At 42.2% G+C, this 16,280-nt stretch overlaps 1 long non-coding RNA gene across 1 annotated transcript in view; it reads left to right on the top strand.

Moving 5' to 3' along the window:
• Positions 1-1,989, top strand: part of LOC140204577 (uncharacterized) — a 107,569-nt gene extending 105,580 nt beyond the window's left edge. The window contains exon 4 of the long non-coding RNA XR_011887674.1: positions 1,757-1,989. This is a non-coding gene — a long non-coding RNA (uncharacterized lncRNA). The remainder of the gene's footprint in view (positions 1-1,756) is intronic.
• The last annotated feature ends 14,291 nt before the right edge of the window (positions 1,990-16,280 follow it).

The raw sequence follows: 16,280 nt of genomic DNA, 5'->3' as shown, positions 1-16,280 counted from the left end.
ATAATTCTGATCACCTATGTGCAGGAAAGATTTTGCCAGGACTTGAGGATATGAGATACAAAAAACTTTGGATAGGTTAGGATTTGTTTGAGAGGGTACATGTATAGAAGACTATGTCTGGGTGAAGATAGATGGGTCTAGGCAAAAGACCTGGGTAGCATGGCCAATATGGGCTGAAGAGCCTGTTTCTGTGCTACTGTGCTCCATGACTATGACCCTATGACATGTGAGGTCCTGATGAACGGTCCTTGATCAGAAGCATTTCACTCAGTTTCTCCACAGATACATACTCCTGACCGGCTGATTTTTTCCAGCATTTTCTATTTTTATTTTGCATTGAGATGGATTGACAGGATAGATGTGGAGAGTTGTCTTTAGGTGCTGAATGCAGAACTTGCGGCTTTAGTTTCACTTTACGCGTTTAGTCATTTAAGGTTGAGAGAAGGAAAACATTTAATATCAAACATGTAAGTTGTTAGTATTTTCTGCATCGGAAGACTCGAGGGTCAATCAACACATTTTCAAAGCTGTAATATTTGGACTCTGAGAAATAGGAGTATCTAAATCAGGACAAGGAATTGAAGCAGCTATGATCTCACTTTGTGGAAAATATGGCTTGAATGACTTGCTCTTAATTTTCATTTAAAGGGCATGAAATTGTTGAATTTTCTCATTACTTAGCATAAATCCACCAGAAAATTGTTAGATTTTCTCTGCATTCAGGTGTGATAAATTCTAGCATCGTGTTAAGCTTTCTTTTGGATTCTGATGCATTTGGTTTTTCAGAAGTCATGAATGGGGCATAAAACCTGTTGCTTACAACTGCTTTTATTTAAGATTACAAGAGCAAAAAAGACAACAAGAAGTTTTGAGGAAATAAATAAAAGTCTAGACACAAAATAGTCGTGGTTATCTCACATCAGACTCGAAATAGCAGCAAGTTCCAATGATGAACATTAACCTATAAAGTAGCCAGATCCCAGTGGCATGACATCAGCTTCTGAAAGCTATATTTCTAGAAAAATACAGAAGCAACTGTACTGCAGCTGCTGGAAAAATCACTGAACAATTACATGTACTATATATGGGCAATAATATGAAAATACAAGCAAGCATAGGAAATATAACCTACAAGAATAATAACACTGGACAACAAAGATTTTGCTTCCTGAATACCTTTAGGTGTATCTTATGAATTTTGGGCTACTGATCATGAAAATCTCCATGAAATTTCCTTATCATGCACCATTTTTTGAAATCACTTATGTTTAATTTCAATTCATAATTCAAGTCAATTAAAATGTTGCCTACAATGTAAGCTGGAAAGTTTCCTATCTTGTCCAGGCATGCTTGGACATGCTTAGGCAGCACGGCTGCTGTATGGCAGGACAGGTTTTAGTAATAATTATTGGGTTCAGGTCTGTCAGGATGGAATTTGCTATCACCAGGCACAAAAATTTCTATGAAGGATTTTGATATTTGAGACAGATGCTTCCCAGAATAACTGATGCCAAGATTAAGGAAAGCATTTTTGTTGGTCCACAAATCAAACAGGTCATCAATAACAGGCAATTTGAAGAATTTCTAGTGGGACTGGAGAAAGTCACATGGAAGGTATTCAAGGAAGTTGTCGAAATTTTTCTTGGCATCTACAGAGCACCAAACTACATGCAGCTGGTTGAACGCATGCTTCAAGCATATAAAACCATGAAATGCAACATGTCACTAAAGACTCATTTTCTGCATTCCCATTTAGACTTCTTCCCTGCAAATCTTGGTGTTGTTAGTGACGAACATGGTGAAAGGTTTCACCAAAACATTGCGGCCATGGAGAAAAGATACCTGGGCAACTGGAATCCATCAATGCTGGCGAATTATTGTTGGACTCTTAAGCGAGAAGACTCAGACACTGAATACAAATGAAAATCATTAACAAAATATTTTTAACTATTTTGAACTATTGCAAAGCATCAGCACCATTATGCAATTGAACACATTATATTCAATAAAAGTTATTTTGTTGTTTCTCCAAATTCCTACGTGAATCAAGTAGTCTGAAATTATATTTGTGTTCATCTTCAAGCAGTCTATCATAAAAAAAATCCTGAGGAAGCTACACTTTTGAAAAAAATTTGTTGTCCAATGTAACAACTATATACCACAATCCAACATTTCCCCTTTTGATTCTTCAGGACCATACCCTTTCCAATTCACAAGGTAATGGACCTTACCACATACCTGGTGAGATGCCAGGAGACGTTGCATCATATAGACCAGGGAACCATTTACCAAGCAGGGAGGAGGGGAAGGTGGGGAGACTGGAAACAGGGGAGAGGTAGTAACTGGCTTGAGCTGGGAAACATGGAACACTGGGTGGATCTTCACTGACAAACAAGAGAAAATCTGAAGATGCTGGAAACCCAAGCAGCACACACAAAATGCTGGAGGAACTCAGCAGGCCAGGCAGCATCTATGGAAAAGAGTCCAGTTGACATTTTGGGCCGAAACCCTTCATCATGACTGGAAAAAAAAGATGAGAAGTCAGAGTAAGAAAGTGGGGAGAAGGGAGGAAGAAACAGAAAGTGATACATGAAATAGGAATGTGGGGAAGGGTAAAGAGCTGGGAAGTTGGTTGGTGAAAGAGGTACAGGGTTGGAGAAGGGGGGAATCTGATAGGGGAGGACAGAAGGCCATGGAAGAAAGAAAATGGGGAGGAGCACAAGAGGAAGGTGATAGGGAGATAAAGTGAGAGAGCAAAATGAGAATGGGGAATGGTGAAGTGGGGGACATTACCAAAAGTTTGAAAAATCGGTTCATACCATCAGGTTGGAGGCTACCCAGACGAACTATAAGGTGTTGCTCCTCCAACCTGAGTGTGGCCTCATCGCAACAGTCGATGAGGCCATGGACTGACATGTTGGAATGGGAATGGGAAGTAGAATTAAAATGGGTGGAAATTGGGAGATCCTGCTTTTTCTGGTGGTAGATGCTTGGTGAAGCAGTCTCCCAATCTGTGTTGTGTCTCACTGATATACAGGAGGCCACACCGGATGCAGTAAATGACCCCAAAAGACACACAGAGTGAGATCAGTGGAGAGGGATGAATGGACAAGGGAGTCGTGTAGGGAGCGATCGCTGTGGAAAGCAGAAAGTCGGAGGGAGGGAAAGATGTGCTTGATGGTGGGATCCTGCTGGAGCACAAGAGGAACTCTAAGCCTGGTTGCATGGCGGGAGGATGGGGTAAGAGCAAGCATGTGCGAAATGGAAGAGGTGCAGTTGAGGGCAGTGTTGATGGTAAAGGAAGGGAAAGCCCCTTTCTTTGAAGAAGGAGGACATTTTCGTAGTTCTGGAATGAATAGCCGCATCCTGAGAGCAGATACGGCGGAAACAAAGGAATTGAGATAAGGGGATGGCATTTTAACAAGTAACAGTGTAGGTAGAAGTATTGGCCAGGTAGCTGTGAGAGGCAGTGAAGAAAACAGGAGCCGCTGGTCTCAAGCATCGGTTGATTCGATAGTCCACTTTCTCAGGCAAGGCTGAATGCAAGCAGGCAGCATAATGTTGCTGTGCTGTGCTGAAGTCTCAACAAGAGTTACAATGAGAAGAAGAGGGTTAAATACCACCTTAATGAAATAATAATTAGATGAGACTTGCATATTGACGAACACAATTGCCGAATCTGCTGCTCTGCCGAATCCGAGGTTACGACAGGGTCACCATCCCTAGGTGCAGCTCCCGAGGTGTCACTGACTTGTGCCCACTGGAAGTCCCGGATCAATGAGTTGTCCAAGATGTCCTTCTCCACGGCTGGAGAAGGGGGGAATCTAATAGGGGAGGACAGGAGACCATGGAAGAAAGAAAAGTGGGGAGGAGCACCAGAGGGAGGTGATGGGCAGACAAGGAGATAAGGTGAGTGAGGGAAAAGGGAATGGAGAATGGGAAATGGTGAAGGATGGGGGCATTACTGGAAGTTTGATAAGTCGATGTTCATGCCATCAAGTTGGAGCCTACCTAGACAGAATACAAGGTGTTGTTCCTCCAACATGAGTGTGGCCTCATCATGACAGCAGAGGAGGCCATGGATTGACATATTGGAATGGGAACGGGAAGTGGAATTAAAATGGGTGGCCACAGGGAGATCTCTGGCAGATGGCATGTAGGTGCTTGGAAAAGCGGTCTCCCAATCTATGTTGGGGCTCATCAATATACAGGAGGCCACACTGGGAGCACCGGACACAGTATATGACTCCAACAGACTTACAGGTGAAGTGTTGCCTCCCCTGGAAGGACTGTTTGGGGCCATCTGTCCTCTTCTATTAGATTCCCCCTTCTTCAGCCCTGTACCTTTCACCAATCCACTTCCCAGAGCTTTACTTCACCCCTCCCCAACCCTGTTTCACGTATCACCTTGTGTTTCTCCCTCCTCTTCCCCCACCTTTTAAATCTACTGCTCATCTTTTTTTCTCTCCGGTCCTGCTGCAGGGTCTCGAACCGAAACAGTGACGACTCTTTTCCACAGATGCTGCCTGGCCTGCTGAGTTCCTCCAGCATTTTGTTTTGTGGATCTTCGTTCATGTTGGTTGATGCAATCTATACAAGACCTTGTTGACAGCCTTTTTCACTACAAATGGTACCACGTAGTGCAGAGCCGAATTGTAGCTCTCTACTTTCAGGGGAAGATCCCTTGCCAACCAAACCTATTCTCCTGGCTTGAGTGACCTTACCTGTCAGCAGAACCAATCAGACTGGCAGGCACATTGTTTCTGGGTGCACAGCAGTGAAGCCTTGGCTCGTCTCCAGGTGAGCTTGTAGTGCTGGATCAGCTGTTCAGCAGCAGGAACTTCTACATCAGTCTCCTGGTCGGGGAAGAGTCGGGGTTGGAATCCCTTCTGGCTTTCAAAAGGGAACATGCCCGTGGAGGATGACTGGAGGATATTGTGGGCAATCTCCGTCCAAACCAATTGGGAGGTCCAGGACGTGGGGTTGGAAGAGGCAAGACAGTTCATGGTTGTCTCCAACTCCTGGTTCACTCTCTCAGTCTGGCCATTGGACTGGGGGTGGAAACCAGACCTTCTACAAGAGAGCAGAAACCCTTCCAAAAGCGGGAAGTGAACTGTGGTCCACGATCAGACACTGTCTTGAAGGAAATTGTGGAGCCTGAACACATGCTGAAACATGAGTGTGGCAGTCCCACGAGCTGACGGGAGCTTAGTGGGGGGCAATGAAGTGGGCAGTCTTGGAAAATCAACCCACAACATTCAAAATGGAGGTGTTTCCATTAGACAGGGGCAGCCCAGTGATGAAATCCACTGAGAAGTGGGACCAGGGGCGGTGGTACAGGCAGCGGACATCGTAGACCTGCAGGATGCTGTTGTGACATCTTGTTCTGAGTGCAGGTGGGTCAGTCAGATACGAAGTTGTGGATATCCTGGGACATAAATGGTCACCAAAATTGTCTCTTTATAAACTCCTGAGTCCATTGAATTCCCGGATGTCCAGCCAGACGGGAAGAGTGATCTCAATTCCAATTCCAACTTTTTGGCATACTGCAGCAGGGACAAACAGTTGGTTGGCAGATCCCCCACCTGGGTCTGAGTCTGACCGCTGGGTGGTCCTCACTTCCACATCTATTCCCCAGATCACTGGAGCAAAAATACATGAGTAAGGAAGGATCGGATCGGTATTGTCCTCAGATCCGAGCTGCTGGGAGAGAGAGTCGTCCTTGGTATTCTTGCTGCCGGGAGGATAGGTAAGGATGAAATTAAACTGAGTGAAGAAGAGAGCTCACCAGGCTTGATGGGAGATAAGTCTCTTTGCATCCCGAATGTAGGAGAGGTTCTTATGATTTGTCCAGACCCAGAAAAGATGCTCTGCCCCTTCCAGCCAGTGTCACCATTCCTCCAGGGCCTCCTTGAGAGCCAGAGGTTAATGGTTCCCAACATTGTAGTTACTCTCAGCTGGAGTCAAGTGATGGGAAAGAAAGGCACAGGGGTGCAGATGGCTACTGCAGTAAAGCAATGAGAGAGGGCAGCTCCAATGCCAACATCAGATGCATCCACCTCAACTATTGAATGGTTGCGATGGGTTTGGATGTTGCAGCACTGGAGAGTGGTGAAACATCACTTTAACTCTGAAAATGCTTGTTTGGCATCGTCTCTGCAACGGAGTCCTCCTAGTGGGTGCATTTATAGGAGCTGTGATAAAACAAAATTACAGATGAAGTAACGATAAAAGTTTGCAAACCTCGTGAAGCGCTGTAACTGTTTGACCGTAGATAGTTTGGGCCACTCTTTAATGGCCTGAACTTTACTAGAGTCCATTTGCACACTGGATGGGGTAAGTATATAGCTCAAAAATGACCCCTGGTCTTCGTGGAACTCACATTTCTTTGGCTTGGCATACAGGTTATTTTCAAGGAGCAATCTGAGAACCCTCCGGACATGCTGGACGCGTTCCTGATGAGAGAAGGAATAGATAAGGATTTCGTCTAAGTACACAAAAACAAACTGGTTCAAAATGTCCTTGAGCACATCGTTAACTAAGACCTGGAAAACAGCAGAGGCATTGGCCAGACCAAAGGACATCACAAGGAACTCATAGTGGCCACTAGAGGTGTTGAAAGCTGTCTTCCACTCATTCCCTTCTCTCATATGAACCAGACTGTGAGCATTGCACAGATCAATTTTGGAGATGTTTGAATGCAGACAGTAGCAGGGGAAGAGGGGAATGGTTCTTCATGGTGATGTTGTTAAGGGGCCAATAATCAATGCAGGGACAGAGCTTGCCATCTTTCTCGCTCACAAAAAAGAAGCCCGCTCCTGCTAGCAAGGTAGACGGATGGATAAACCCCATGGACAATCCCTCTTTGATGTATTCTTCGATGGCCCCATTTCAGGATGAGAGAGGGAAAACAGCCAGCCCCGGGATGGAGTAGTGCGAGGTAGGACATCTATAGCGCAGTTGTATGGCCAGTGTGGGGGCAGGGAGGTGGCCTTCGTTTTACGAAGACCTCAGGAAAATACGCATATTCAGCCAGAATCCCAGACAGGTCCACATCCGTAGCTGAGAGAAGAGGGGATTCATGGAATGGAGCTTGAGCTGGACCCAGACAAGTAGACAAGCATACTGGTTCCCACTCCTGGAGTGCTTTAAGAGACAAATCAGTCTGTGGGTTATATCAGGATAACCAGGAGAGACCAAGCATCGGTGGCAGTCAACCAGATAGACGGAGAACATAGAACATAGAAACCTGCAGCATAATACAGGTCCTTCAGCCTACAATGTTGTGCTGACCATGTAACCTACTCTAGAAACTGCCTAGAATTTCCCTACCCCATAGCCCACTATTTTTCTCAGCTCTATGTACCTATCTAAGAGTCTCTTAAGAGACCCTATTGTATCTGCCTTCACCACAGTTGCTGGCAGTGCATTACCTGCAGCTTGTCCCCTACCTGACCAAAGAATCTCAAAGCCAAGATCAGCTGCTCTGACTCTGACGGGTCCATTTTTTGTGAGGTTGGGACTTGCTGTCAATATATTTGGATAAGGTCCAAGTGTGGAGAATGAGACACTGAAGCAGGTTTGCAGAGTTTAATGTGAACAGGGTTTTAAGTGAAAGGAAAACAATAAATGCTAGGCCAAACAGGATCATTAACTAAAACTCTCAAACAGAAAACTAGATGCCAGCTCTGTGGCGGAAAGGATTATCCAAATATAAAACGAATACAACTAGTCTTCAGCATTAGTCGACTTGACACCCCACTTTCTCAGGCAAGGCTGAATGCAAACAGGTAGCGTAACGTTGCAACACACAAAATGCTGGAGGAACTTGGCAGGCCAGGCAGCATCTAAGGAAAAGAGTACAGTCAACGTTTCGGGCTGAGACCCTTTAGCGGGACGGCACTTTTTTTCCATAGACGCTGCCTGGCTGAATTCCTCCAGTATTTTCTGTATGTTGCTTGGATTTCCAACATCTGCAGATTTTCTCTCGAGCGTAAGATTGCTGTGCTTTGCTCACGTCTCGACAAGCACACAACAAAAAGAAGGGAGTTAAGTGCAGAAATAACTAAATAATAATTAGACACGTGCTTATCCATGAGTGCAATTGCTCAATCTACTGCACAGCTGAGTCCGTGGTTGTGACAACAACAGCAAATAACATTAGAGTGAACAATGTCCAATGTAGTTAATGATTCTGTTTGACATCATCTAGTTGATTACTGATTTGCTCACTGTAGCCCATCACTGTAAACACTGAATTGGATATTACTAGCACATTAACCTCAATGATTGTTGTTTTTGTTAGGTATCACCGTAGCTCACTTGCAGTGGTTCGTGCATATCCACTTATTTTTAACTTCCACTTCTACCACTGAGTCCGGGATTAGCAGCACTTGAGAAGATGCTTCCCATTGGCCTCCCAATGGTTCCTTATGTAGTTTCTTGATCATGTGGAATCAAGGTTTCTTATCTTCCTGTTAGATCATCCGAAGCAGCAGAAAGCTGCTGAGAATTAGACTTGACAGCGTCATACACTACAGCTTCACAAACTCTACAGTTTCACACAGTAGTTAATTGAACTGTCTGTCTCTGAGTTAAAGAGCTTCCAGAAGTGACATGGGTTGAATTGTTACTACCTTAAATGGACTTAATTTAGTTTTCTTGTTTGGGTTTCTCTGAGGCTACATAAAACCAGCAGAAGGTCCATAGGCCAAGGGAAGCCTTTTTCATTGTACTTAGCAAGTCATTGTTTGATGATTCTACTCATTAGTTCAACTTGTCCAGATGACTCTGGATGATGTGGCAATGGAAAGACTATTAAATATTCACCAGTTAATGTGAAAGTTAAACTAAGAGAGCAATAACAATTTTTACTCCAATCCAACGTTCCTTTCTAACAAATAACTACTAATAAATTTCTGTATTTATTTCAAATGGTACCAGTTTTTATCTCTAAATCCTTTTTTGATATTATTGATTCTAAAATTTCTTCATATATATGGCAGAATTAAAATCCTAGATTGAGTAAGAAATATCTACAGAAATCAAAAAAGGATGGTGGTATAGCATTGCCGAATTTTAAATTTTGTTATTGGGCAATTAATATCTGATATTTAGTGTTTTGGACTCAAGATTGGGATGAAACTCATTGTCCACGATGGGTGAACTTGGAGGGTGAGTCTGTGAAGGGGTTCTCATTAGTTTCTATTTTAGGAGCTTTGTTCCCCTTTGCATTAACCAAACTGAATAAACAAATAATTAATACAATAATTAAACATGCAATATGAATATGGTTTCAATTTCTCAAATTTTTTGGATTGAACAAATTTATTTTATCTAGTCCTATTATATCTAATTTTTTTCTTTCAACCTTCCAGAATTGATCAAGCTTTTTTCTCATGGAAAACGAGGGGAATAGCATGCTTTCGTGATTTATACATGAATAATTGCTTCATGTCGTTTGAACAATTATCTAATAAATATAAGTTGCCTAGTTCACATTTTTTTTAGATATCTGAAGATTAGAAGTTTTTTGAATGGTATTTTACCTAACTTTCCAATATTTCACCCAATTAATATTACAGAAAAATTTTAAGTTTAAATCCCCATCAGAAGTGCTTAATAGCAGTTTTATATGATTTAATTACGAAAATACATCCAGGTACATCTGATAAAATAAAAAAATGAATGGGAAAGAGAACTTCAGGTATCTTTACCTATAGGGAAATGGGAGAAAATTCTTCAACTAGTTAATACTTCCTCAATGTGTGCTAGACATACACTGATATAATTTAAAATAGTCCATAGGGCTCATATGTCTAAGGATAGATTAGCTTGTTTTTACCGACATACAAATCCCTTGTGTGACAGATGTAACTCTGAGGTGGCCTCTCTGACACATATGTTTTGGTCTTGTCCTCTTTTAGATAAATATTGGAAAGATATTTTTGATATTATTTCAACAGTTTTGTGTATTAATTTAAAACCTCACCCTATTACTGCAGTTTTTGGATTATCAGTGACAGGTGTTGGTCATTTATTCTTTTCAGCTTGCGGCTTGAATGCATTTGTTACACTAATAGCTAAAAGATCCATCTTACTTAAAAGGAAAGATCCTGATCCTCCTTCTACTTTTCAATGGTTTTCTCAAACTATATTATGTTCAAACCTGGAAAAAAAATTAGGTGTGGTATGGGTGATTCTTCAGTTAAATTTGAAGAAACCTGGAGACTGTTTATTCACATTTTCATGTGATGTAAGGTGTCCCTTTCAGAACCTTTTTCTTTTTCTAATAATCTTTTTTTTTATCTATAGAGGGGCGGAGTTAATGACAAATAATGTTCTTATCCGAAGGAATAGGACATCCCAGTTTTGTTTTGTTGTTTTTTAGTTTAGGGGGTTCTTTATAAAATTCTTTTTTCATGTTCAATTACTTAGAGATTGGGAGGCTTGAATTATATATTTACTCGAATTAAGCTTGTATATGTTAACCATTATCAATGGTATACCGTCTGCGTGAGATGATGGGACTTTTGAGAGACCTTAAGACTTTTTTTTACCATGCCCATGGTCTGTTCTTTATCAAATTATGGTATTGCTTTGCACTGTTGTAACTATATGTTATAATTATGTGGTTTTTGTCAGTTTTTTTAGTCTTGGTTTATCTTGTATTTCTGTGATATCATTCTGGAAGAACATTGTATCATTTCTTAATGAATGCATTACTAAATGACAATGAAAGAGGGCTGTGTGTCCTCATAATCTAAAAAAAACCTGCAGACTCATACTCACAACAAAAAAAACCTTTCCTCAGAACATTGAACATAAAACAGTAAAGCAGAGTACAGGCCCTTCGGCCCACAATGTTGTGCCGACGCTTAAATCCTGCCTCCCATATAACCCCCCCACCTTAAATTCCTCCATATACCTGTCTAGTAGTCTCTTAAATGTCACTAGTGTATCTGCCTCCACCACTGACTCAGGCAGTGCATTCCATGCACCAACCACTCTCTGAGTAAAAAACCTTCCTCTAATATCCCCCTTGAACTTCCCACCCCTTACCTTAAAGCCATGTCCTCTTGTACTGAGCAGTGGTGCCCTGGGGAAGAGGCGCTGGCTGTCCACTCTATCTATTCCTCTTAATATCTTGCATACCACTATCATGTCTCCTCTCATCCTCCTTCTCTCCAGAAAGTAAAGCCTTAGCTCCTTTAATCTCTGATCATAATGCATACTCTCTAAACCAGGCAGCATCCTGGTAAATCTCCTCTGTACCCTTTCCAATGCTTCCACATCCTTTCTATAGTGAGGTGACCAGAACTGGACACAGTACTTCAAGTGTGACCTAACCAGAGTTTTATAGAGCTGCATCATTACCTCGCGACTCTTAAACTCTATCCCTTCACTTATGAAAGCTAACACCCAATAAGCTTTCTTAACTACCCTATCTACCTGTGAGGCAACTTTCAGGGATCTGTGGACATATATCCCCAGTTCCTTCTGCTCCTCCACACTTCCAAGTATCCTACCATTTACTTTGTACTCTGCCTTGGAGTTTGTCCTTCCAACATGTACCACCTCACACTTCTCTGGGTTGAACTCCATCTGCCACTTCTCAGCCCACTTCTGCATCTTATCAATGTCTCTCTGCAATCTTCGACAATCCTCTACACTATTCACAACACCACCAACCTTTGTGTCATCTGCAAACTTGCCAACCCACCCTTCTACCCCCACATCCAAGTCGTTAATAAAAATAATGAAAAGTAGAGGTCCCAGAACCGATCCTTGTGGGACAACACTAGCCACAACCCTCCAATCCCAATGTACTCCCTCCACCACGACCCTCTGCTCTCTACAGGCAAGCCAATTCTGAATCCACCTGGCCAAACTTCCCTGGATCCCATGCCTTCTGACTTTTTGAATAAGCCTACCGTGTGGTACCTTGTTAAATGTCTTACTAAAATCCATGTAGATTACATCCACTGCACTACCCTCATCTATATGCCTGGTCACCTCCTCAAAGAACTCTATCAGGCTTGTTAGACATGATCTGCCCTTCACAAAACCATGCTGACTGTCCCTGATCAGACCACGATTCTCTGGATGCCCATAGATCCTATATCTAAGAATCTTTTCCAACAGCTTTCCCACCACAGACATAAGGCTCACTGGTCTATAATTACCCGGACTATCCCTACGACTTTTTTTGAACAAAGGGACAACATTCGCCTCCCTCCAATCCTCCGGTACCATTCCCGTGGACAACGAGGTCATAAAGATCCAAGCCAGAGGCTCAGCAATCTCTTCCCTTGCCTCGTGGAGCAGCCTGGGGAATATTCCATCAGGCCCCGGGGGCTTATCCGTCCTAATGTATTTTAACAACTCCAACAACTCCTCTCCCTTAATATCAACATGCTCCAGAACATCAACCTCACTCATATTGTCCTCACTGTCACCAAGTTCCCTCTCATTGGTGAATACCAGAGAGAAGTGTTCATTGAGGACCTCGCTCACTTCCACAGCCTCCAAGCATATCTTCCCATCTTTATCTCTAATCGGTCCTACCTTCACTCCTGTCATCCTTTTGTTCTTCACATAATTGAAGAATGCCTTGGGGTTTACCCTACTTTATCCTACTCGCCAAGGCCTTCTCATGCCTCCTTCTTGCTCTCCTCAGCCCCTTCTTAAGCTCCTTTCTTGTTACCCTATATTCCTCAATAGACCCATCTGATCCTTGCTTCCTAAACCTCATGTATGCTGCCTTCTTCCACCTGACTAGATTCTCCACATCACTTGTCACCCATGCTTCCTTCACCCAACCATTCTTTATCTTCCTCACCAGGACAAATTTATCCCTAACATCCTGCAAGAGATCCCTAAATATCGACCTCATGTTCATTGTACATTTCCCTGCAAAAACATCATCCCAATTCACACTCGCAAGTTCTAGCCTTATAGCCTCATAATTTGCCCTTCCCCAATTAAAAATTTTGCTGTCCTCTCTGATTCTATCCTTTTCCATGATAATGTTAAAGGCCAGGGAGCGGTGGTCACTGTCCCCCAGATGCTCACCCACTGAGAGATCTGTGACCTGACCCAGTTTGTTACCTAATACTCGATCTAGTATGGCATTCCCCCAGTCAGCTTGTCAACATACTGTGACAGGAATCTGTCCTGGACACACTTAACAAACTCTGCCCCGTCTAAACCCTTGGTACTAATCAGGTGCCAATCAATATTAGGGAACCCATGATAACAACCTTATTATTTTTGCAAAATCTTCCTCCCAATTTACTCCTCGGTATCTCTGCTGCTACCAGGTGGCTTATAGAATACCCCCAATAGAGTAACTGCTCCCTTCCTGCTCCTGACTTCCACCCATACTGACTCAAAAGAGGATCCTGCTACTTTACCCACCCTTTCTGTAGCTGTAATAGTATCCCTGACCAGTAATGCCATCCCTCCTCCCCTTTCCCCCTGTCTATCCCTTTTAAAGCACTGAAATCCAGGAATATTGAGAATCCATTCCTGCCCTGGTGCCAACCAAGTCTCTGTAATGGCCACTACATCATAATTTCATGTATGTATCCAAACTCTCAGTTCATCACCTTTGTTCCTGATGCTTCTTGCATTGAAGTACACGCACTTTAGCCCTTCTACCTTACCATCTTTACACCCTTTATTCTGTTTCTCTTTCCTCAAAGCCTCTTTATATGTTAGATCTGGCTTTACTCCATGCACTATACTTGCAGTTCTCGCATGACCTTTATCCTCCTCCACCTCACTATCTACTCTCACACTCTGGTTCCCCTCCCCCTGCAAATCTAGTTTAAACCTCCCAGAGCAGCACTAGCAAACCTTCCCGCAAGGAAGCTAATCCCCCCCCAGTTCAGGTGCAACCCGTCCTGTCAGAACAGGTCCCACCTTCCCTGGAACAAGGCCCAATTGTCCAGAAACATGAAGCCCTCCCTCCTGCACCAACTCCTTAGCCACGTACTTAGCTGCATTATCTTCCTATTTCTAGCCTCACTAGTACGTGGCAATCCTTGCCTAAGTGGAACTCTTGTCCCCAGTAAAGCTCCATCAAAACCATGTCCTGCTTCTTCTACTTTTACATCTTCACCAGTCTCTGCCCATTTAATACCGAAATCTTTATCATAACCCTGCTCAGTCCATGCTTCATTATTTCAATCTCTCCTAGCTAGCTGGTTATTCCTGGCAAATGATGAGTGATAATTGTAACAAAACAATGCTGTCGAAGTAATTCAGCAACAGCTTCTTCCCTCTTGCCATCCGATTTCTGAATTCAACCCATGACCACTACCTCATTACATTTTAAAATTTCTGTTTTTGCACTACTTATTTAATTTAACTATTTCAGTTATATTTCAGTTCTTTTCTATATTATCATGTATTGCACTGTACTGCTGCTGCAAAGTTCATAAATTGCATGACATATGCCAGCGATATTAAATGTGATTGTGATTGTGGTGTGTTCAGCTCCTGCTCTTGCTGACCTGGATTGGCTCACAGTACTCAGTGACAAATATAAAATTGTATTCTTTATCATTAAGTATTAAAAAGGCTTATCAGTTTATCTACTGCTGCGAATTCCTAACCCTCTGTTACTCTGTTTATGTTCAATGTGCATTATCACCTTTCTTTTTGTCCAATCATTGACAGGTGTATCTTCAGCTGTCTAGGTAAATCTGAGGAATTTATTGCCTAAGCTACAGAGCTGTTCATTCTACCTGCAAAATTAAATGTCCTTATTTGACTTAGTCTATTTATATTTAAGTAAATATTTAAAATGCCTTGGAATTTTTGTACAACTTCATTGCGCTGCTAAATAGGAGATTTTATGTTTGAGTGAATATGATGCAATGTGTACTGAGTTGGTTTCTTAGCCAAAGTTAAAATTGGTCTTAATACCCATTTGGCATCTGCTAAATAATGTGTTTATATTTAAAAAAAAACACAAGAAAGGTATGATCAGTGTAAGTGGATGGTTAATTGTAAGATTAAGGATCTTTTTCTATGTTGTATCTCTCATTGACCTTATGACTCAAAATTATAAAATTAATGTCAGCTATTACAAGTTTTTGATATGCAGGTGGATATTTTACAATATTTCATTAAAGACTATCATTCTAAATCTTACATGTAATGCCCTGGTTAACATTTCTACTGTTATGCTGTGAGGTAGTTTATTTTAGCAGTTTTCTGTTAAAACAGCGTGTCCTGCTGGATAGAGTGTTTTGGCTTTGGCTAAAGATAAAGAGCCATGTTGTCCAGCTTAGGAGTGTGTGTCTGAGGAGTTTTCTGAAGTGGGTGGGTGCATGGTGGTGGTGGTTGTGGTGGTGGTGGGGGGTGGGGAGAGAGAGGGAGGAAGGGAGGAGCGGGGGAGAGAGAGAGAGAGAGAGATTGAGATTTCTCGAGATTGTCTTTGAGAGAGATTTGGAATGTGGTGGGTGCTTTCCTGCTGACTGTGGGTCCAGCATGTGAGTAAAGAAATACAGTATACCCTCAACTACCTCAGAATGGGCTCCAACATTTATCTGCACATTGGATTGGCTTAACAGTAATGGGCCCTTTATTTTTCTTTTTTTGGAGCTGTTTGTTACAGTTGAAAATTTGTTAAATAAACTAATAATTTAATGCTGGTGTATGATCAGTCATTTCTGGCTGACCGATAACTGTGTATGGGCAGTATTTACACAGCATTTGCTCAAGTCGAGGTTCCATTAATTGGAACATCATGGCATTCCTGTTTGATTGAACTCCAAATTGCACCGACCCTATACGTATATTGTTTATGAAAGGTGGCCTCCTCAACACTGAGTCATGTGGCTGTTAACAGATGTATACGAGCCACAGTGAGAGGGTTACATACACAATCACCTCCTCTAGTCTTCCAGCTTTCAAAAAAAAATTCTCCCAGTAATTAACATGTATCAGGCCAGCAGTTAATGAGAAGTTAAAACTACACTTCTATGTCTGTGTAATGTGTTGCTAATTCCAAGGCTGTGGGAGCTGCCTTGCAGGTCAAAAAAAAAGAGAAGAAAACCTTGGCCAAAAAGATGATGGCTGGCGGAAATGGTGCTTTTAAAACAAAAGTGTGAATTAATTAAAGTTGGAGAATTCAATACAGTGTCATGCAGGTTGTAAAATGCTCCGACAGAAGATAAGATTTTCTTAAGCTTATGTTAGGCCTTATAGTAACAATATGGGAGACCAGAAAAAAAATGTTGGAATGGGACTCTAATTTTGAGTTAAAG

The sequence above is a fragment of the Mobula birostris genome, chromosome 10 (assembly GCF_030028105.1).
Source record: "Mobula birostris isolate sMobBir1 chromosome 10, sMobBir1.hap1, whole genome shotgun sequence".
In the NCBI taxonomy this organism is placed as follows: Eukaryota; Metazoa; Chordata; class Chondrichthyes; order Myliobatiformes; family Myliobatidae; genus Mobula; species Mobula birostris.
The sequence above is the reverse complement of the archived record's forward strand: the minus strand, read 5'-3'. Positions and strand labels throughout refer to the sequence as shown.